Below are 6724 nucleotides of genomic sequence, written 5' to 3'. Positions count from 1 at the left end.
CCAGACTGTAAAATAACAATAGCACCGGGGCGCCATCTGTTCCACCCAGGTGTGTGTGCTCTGTGACTCTGCTCAGCTTGCTGAGTATGATGGGGGTGGGGAGGTTGGTCTCTCGGCTTCTGTTTGGTTTTCATCGTCTAAAGTGCCTTCTGAGTGGCTTGAGAGCATGGTTTTGTGCCTGGTACTCTTGTGTCATTATGTTCCATCTTAGAACTTGACAAGTCACCTGTGTGTATTTGTGCCTGGAACAAACACAGTGTTTTCCCCTGAAATAACATACTCCCAGTGAGTTTCAATTTGGCAAGGACTATCTCTGCTCTCGGTGAAAGGACTTCCGTGCCCAAGAAGTAAGAGGTTCATCCAAAGCACAACTTTCCTGCAGGTTTTGGCATTCTTTGCAGGAGTCATGCCATAGTAACAAGCAGGAATGAGCGTGTATTAGTCCCTTTTGTGCTACTAGAACAGAATACCACAGACTGGGTAATTTATAAACAAGAGAAAATCATTTTCTCACCGTTCTGGAGGCTGGAAAGTCTAAGATCTAGGCGCTGGTATCCAGCGAGAACCTTCTTGCTGTGTCATAATATGGAGGAAGGCAAGAGGGTGAGAAGAGAGACAGCCTACTATCCAAAGCCTCTTTGTAAGGCAGTAAGCCCACCCAAGAGAGTGGAGCCCTCATGACCTAATCACATTTTAAAACCCCACTTCCTAATACCATTACATTGGCAATTAGATTTCAACATGAGTTTTAGAGGGGTGAGCTTTCAAACCATGGCAGAGAGTAAACATCTGGTTAACTTCAGAAACCATTGGAAAGCCTACAGTTCTCCGAGGTTCTCAGGCTGGCTGTTCTTCACCTGGTTTTCTTTAAAGTAACCTAACTGGGGCAGCAGATGAACTGCAGTGGGATAGGATGAATTTCATAAAACATGCATAGATCCTCTTTTTAAAATGGCAAAGATAGGCCCTTCAATGATGACGTAGACTATTAAAGAAAGATAGTCTGGCTGTCCCCACCGAACAGTCCAGATGGAAAAGATGATGAAATCAGAGTTCAAAGTACATGAAAATAAATGTTTTGGTTTATTTGACTAGTACAGCCTGAAGCAACCAGCAGCAGGTTTGAAATTTCCTTGGCCACTCATGTTTTATCATAAAAATTCACATAAATTCTGTTTTCTCCTCCACAACGTATCTGTGTTGTTCATGTCAAAAAATAGCGTCACCAACATTTCAACACAAGGGGAAAGAGAGGCCATCTCTTAACTGTTTTGCTGCATAACTTGCAAGATGCTATATTTCTACCCTTCTTTGGATTCTGGAAAACTGGTCTGTGTTGAAAAGAACTGCCACTGCACCTCTGAGTTGGCAGTGAGCAACTTCTTGTCTCTGTTTTGGCATTGCCATGTTTTGAGAATCCAAACTTATGAATCATGCATTAAAATAGCCCTCAAGGAAAATGCACACATACACACACATACAAACACACACACACACACACACACACTGCACTGCACATGTCAGATAAAGTATTGAAAAGCTTGGCAAGAAATAACACCAGAGAGCAGCATCTGAATGAAGGACAAGTGAACACAAAGCAAACAGACCATATTGATCTCAGATCATACCTAATTACGGAATTACCATTGTCTTGTCCCCTGGTGTTGTCGCTCACTTTGTCTCTCGGTATTCTTCTTCTGATGCCTTCTATTCAGTCTGCTTATTTCCTCAATATCATTTTCCAAACTCACTGCTTTCAAATAAACACCCTCTCCCTCAGGTTCGTCTCTGTTTCCTGTAGCACACATAAAGCCCAGTGCCACCATCTCAGGTCCACTTTATGTGCTCCAGCCCTGCTCTTGTCCATTCTCAGTGCTGCTTGCATGCCTTCCCCATGGTCCAGAGGATCCCCACCACTGGAAAATTCTGTTGTCACCTCAGTTTAAGCCTGGTGGGATCTTTGCCCACCACCACCCACCTTGAGATCCTGTTCTTTTCAGGACAACTCAAAGAAATGACTGCAAGGGCAGTGAAAGTTACTAGCATAAAAATATGATAAGACTGACTGTTGTAGGACAAATGCCAAGAAGTATGGAAAGTAGACAGCAACTACCTTCCTCGTCTACAAATAAAAAGACTGACTGGCATGGTTATGGGAAGTAGAGAAGGGAGTTATATTTTGGAATGCTATGAAGAGATATTTGAAACACTTGCAGATTTAATTATTCATCTCTTTTAAGATCCACTTTCTCTAGGAACTACTTTATTGACCAGCAGGTAGACACATAGACTAATGCCTTAGGTTGGCAGTATGTAGAAAAGTGTTAAATTCAGCCTTTTAATCCAGAAATTTCTAGGAAACAATTCTAAATAAATACTCTCCTATGGGTTCAAAGATTAGTACATTCAAGGATCGTTTTGGTGCAGTATTAATTGGAGTTAAACTTGGAAACAACTTAATGTCCATCATTAGAAGATAAGTTAAAGAAATTGTGATGCACTGATACATTGGAATATTATTATTCCATTAAGAAGAATTAGAGACCTGCAGAGATCAAAATACATTGATAAGTGAAAAAAGGCAGACAGAGCGATGCATACTGTATGATAATATTATATGTATATGTTTGTGTGTGTACATGAATACATGTACATTGCATATGTGTACATGTAGACCCAGTGCTAGCCACATAAGGTTCTATGCAAATTAGAATTCTCCTGCAAAACACTTTATTTCTATTTGTTGGGGAAAAAAGTTATAATAAATAAACATATCTTTAAAAACCTAAACAGAAAGAAATGAATTTTCCTTCTAAGACCCTCTGGGAAGTTATATTCTAAATACCAGAGCTTTGATTGACTAGGAATGAACTAATCAGAACCCCAACCAATTTCTGGCATGCTACCTCTTAGAGAAAGGTGAAAGTCCATCATTAGAATAAACTTGCTCATGCCAGGGATAAAGCATCTACTTCTCCCACCCCAAAAGGAAAAACGCAGGTCATTCCCTAGCATTAGGACACAGTCTAATCACCCACACTCTTCTTGTCTTGAGAAACTGTGCAATAACTCCAGAAATCACAAGATCTCTTAAAATGCTCAATTATCTTTAGAATACTATAATCACATTGGATGAATGTGGACAGATACATTCTAGAAATACTTCCAACAACAGATTAAAACGAAATGATTGTATTAGCTCTAAATTAAATTTTAAGTGTTTTACACATAAAAATCCCACTCCTCAAGCACTTGTAGTTTAAATTTTTACTCTTAAAATGATGTCAGCTAGAAGGGAATAAAATAGACATTTGACCCAAAATCTCACTAATGATTTGTAGTTTTGGTTAAAAAAAGAAAACTTTTTTTTAGCTCAAAACATTTTAGGAAGTAGTTGATACTAATGAACTTCATACCATCTTCCCCTCAGGGAAAATAGCAAGTGGATGTTTGTTTGTTTGTTTCTGAGACAGAGTCTCACTCAGTCAACCAGGCTAGAAAGCTGGAGTGCAATGGCGAAATCCTGGCTCACTGCAACCTCCGCCTCCCGTATTCAAGTGATTCTCCCGCCTCAGCCTCCCAAGTAGCTGGAATTACAGGTACCCACCATTATGCCCGGCTAATTTTTGTAGAGATAGGGTTTCGCCATGTTGGCCAGGCTGGTCTTGAACTCCTGACCTCAGGCGATCCACCCACCTTGGCCTCCGAAAGTGCTGAGATTATAGGTGTGAGCCACCATGCCCGGCTGCAGGTAGGTTTTAAAGACTCATAATTCAGAAACCATCACACAGGGCCCCCCACCCCACCTCTTCGTCCCACATTTACATCATCTGACATTCTTCAGATACCATTTTCCAATTCAGTATTAACCACCAGAGAGGAAAAGGCCTTGGGCACACTTTTGAACACTTATCTACCTTGGTGGTTGGAACAGTTTGTTACCTCCACCTTCGTATGGCCCCTGCATGTCCTTTCCTTCTGACCTCACCAGAGGCAGAGAGCAGGAGTCCCACTCTCTCCCTGCAGATGGTCTTTCCTATCGTATTCAAAAACCATGGGTAAGTTTCCCTTCAGCCTGAGGAAAGAAACGCCCACCATGTGAAAGGGAACATGGATAATTTTTTTAAGTTTTTGGAGCATCCTCAAAAGCACAAGATGCGAAGAGTAATCCAACACCACCCTCCATAAAACAAGAAAGAAGCATCTGCCGTGTCCTGCTCGAATGAACAGTACGGGATGTTCACCTGGACAGTCGGTCCCTGCAAATCCCGAGAGATGTCCTGCATATGCATCTTTTGGAGTCTATCAATATTGATGCTGTGTTATGAACTGAGTCACCATCAACCAAGGTCTCTCTTGTTCCCTCCAGCCTGCCCTATGTAAACACTTCTGTGATTCGAAGTGTGCGGTTTCTGGAAAAACAATACATCTAATTTTCTCCTCGTTCACAGAAATCATCTGTTTCTGCCACAAGGGCCTGTGAGAGGGAGAAGATTGTCATCCTACCTTTTAAAGTAAAAACCTTGGCCCTGCATACGAATGACCTTCCAGTTCTGCAGACGTGGACCAAGAGAAAAGGTGTGCTCAACATCTGGCCACAGACAACTCCACTGTTGTAACAATGAAGTGGTATTTCCCCCAGGATGGAAACACGTGCTCAGGAGAATAAACAAACCTCTGAATGCTATCTGTAACAGCTCCATCTGCTGGTTCCCAGATAATGTTACAGATCTGACAGGTGGTCATCGATCATATTGATCCAATAATAAACAGTGCATTATAATAGAAGTTTTGTTGTTTTTCTTCTCAATTCATCCAGAACTGCTCCTGCCCCAGACACCAGCTAGCATACGCAAACAGCAACTGGGAAGGCTAAAATGGAGAACAAGGATGGCTTTGGAAGACAATCTAGCTAAATGGAGAACTCTCCAGAATAAAGGATATAATAAAGGAACAGTGGGGCCCTGTCTGTCCATCTTTGCAGCATCAGACAATAGACCTTGCTATCCTGTTCCTTGGGTTTTCGTCCCCTAAGGTGGAGGTAGTGATACTTGTAACTTAGGTCCAAGTGATGTTAAGAGGATTAAAATAATGAGGCCATGTTTGGTATGCTGGGAGCTCCTAAAAGTCGTGAGTCATATAAAGACAGAGGCATTATAATTACATCTTTATATTCACTGGAAGTTATTATTAAGCTTAAAATCTCCCATTAATTCAGCGAGAATTAGATGTCTATCAGAGACATACAGTTAGATATTGTAATATCCAAAAAAGGTAGGTTTGGTGAAAAAGAAGATGTGAAAGGGCCGTCGTAGGCAGAGCTCAAATAGGCCAAGTTCATCATTGTTTCACGAGCAGGAAAAACAGGTCCAGGAAACTTTCTTGTCTTTTTTATTTAATACATATATGCCCACTTTCCTAATGGGATTGCTATCCCAAGTTATTTTCATCTGCTTAAAAGTCATATACCATTAAATCCCAGAGGCCCACCACAGCACTGAATACTCAAACCTAAGACGTTTGTACTCAGAGGCAGGCACTAGGATTGGACTAAATTTTGGCATCATCAGGGTACGATGGCTTGGGGGTTTTGGGCCTTCCATGATCTTCGTCATCCTCACCCTAAACCCATCCAAAGTGTCGTGGGTTAAATCGTGCCCCCTCCTGTCCAGAAAGAGGTATATTGGAGTCCTAATCTGCAGTACCTCAGAATATGACTTAATTTGAAGATAGGGTCTTTACAAACATAATCAAGTTAAATTTAAGTCATTAGGGTGGTGTCTAATTCCAATATGACTGGCGTCCTTGTAAAAAGAGGAACTTTAGAAACATGGAATAGATGGGTAGAGACACAGAGAGAAGATGGTCATCTATAAGCTAAGGAGAGAGGACTGGAACAGACCATTCCTTCACTACCCTCAGAGGGAACCACTGCTGCCAACCACTTGACTTTGGACTTCTGGCCTCCAGAAATGGGAAACGATTAGGTTCTGCTGTTTAAGCCACCCAGTTTGTGGTACTTGTTACTGCAGCCCCAGCAAACAAATACATCTAGTAAACACACCGTTTAAGTAAAAACAGTTAGCTTGTTAATGTATCAGTTGAATTATTTTAGAACAAGTCTAGAGTCATTTCATTCCCTCTGTGACAGGCAGAATGGCCATGCCATTTTCTCTGGAGTGAAATCCTTACAATATAAAAAGTTGATCTGCAAACAATTTTAAATGTTAAACCCAAGAAGATTTATAAATTCTCAGATGATCTCTAAATTGACAAGAGGAAAAAAAAAAAGGAAACCTTTTCCTCATTGCCAAGTCCTTTATCAAGTTCACTTCCATGATGCTTCCCATTGAAATTGAAAACTGTCAAAGAATCACTGAGATTTATGATGAGTTGTTTCTATCCACAACAGAACGTCAACACCGGTTAAAATTTGACAACCATAATCTAGATGACAATTTTGTGATTGGGTCCAAATGTAATTTTTTCTTCCCCTGCTGCTGTAATTGACCATGCCTTATCATTTACTTTATTGTGATATCAGCCATGATACCTTTTTTCCCAAAAGATCACCCAAAGCGCGTAAACTCACCAGGGTCAGATAAATATTAACTTCTCAAAGAAAACCCTAGAGGGCTCAAAAGCAAACCTTGTAATTCAGTCAATGGATTGTGCATCACCTATGGAAAGCTGTTCGGGATGGGAAAAGTATAACTAAGTATAA

At 40.9% G+C, this 6724-nt stretch overlaps 1 long non-coding RNA gene across 1 annotated transcript; it reads right to left on the bottom strand.

Moving 5' to 3' along the window:
• Nucleotides 1–512: 512 nt before the first annotated feature.
• LOC140710418 (uncharacterized) lies at nucleotides 513–4769 on the bottom strand. The gene is made up of 3 exons (XR_012091401.1): nucleotides 4507–4769; nucleotides 1629–1795; nucleotides 513–573 (listed from the first exon to the last, which is right to left on the bottom strand). It is a non-coding gene; the product is annotated as an uncharacterized lncRNA (long non-coding RNA).
• Nucleotides 4770–6724: the final 1955 nt, after the last annotated feature.

The sequence above is a fragment of the Chlorocebus sabaeus genome, chromosome 2 (assembly GCF_047675955.1).
Source record: "Chlorocebus sabaeus isolate Y175 chromosome 2, mChlSab1.0.hap1, whole genome shotgun sequence".
Taxonomy (NCBI): Eukaryota; Metazoa; Chordata; class Mammalia; order Primates; family Cercopithecidae; genus Chlorocebus; species Chlorocebus sabaeus.
Note: the sequence above shows the minus strand (reverse complement) of the source record. Positions and strands in the feature narration are given on the sequence as shown.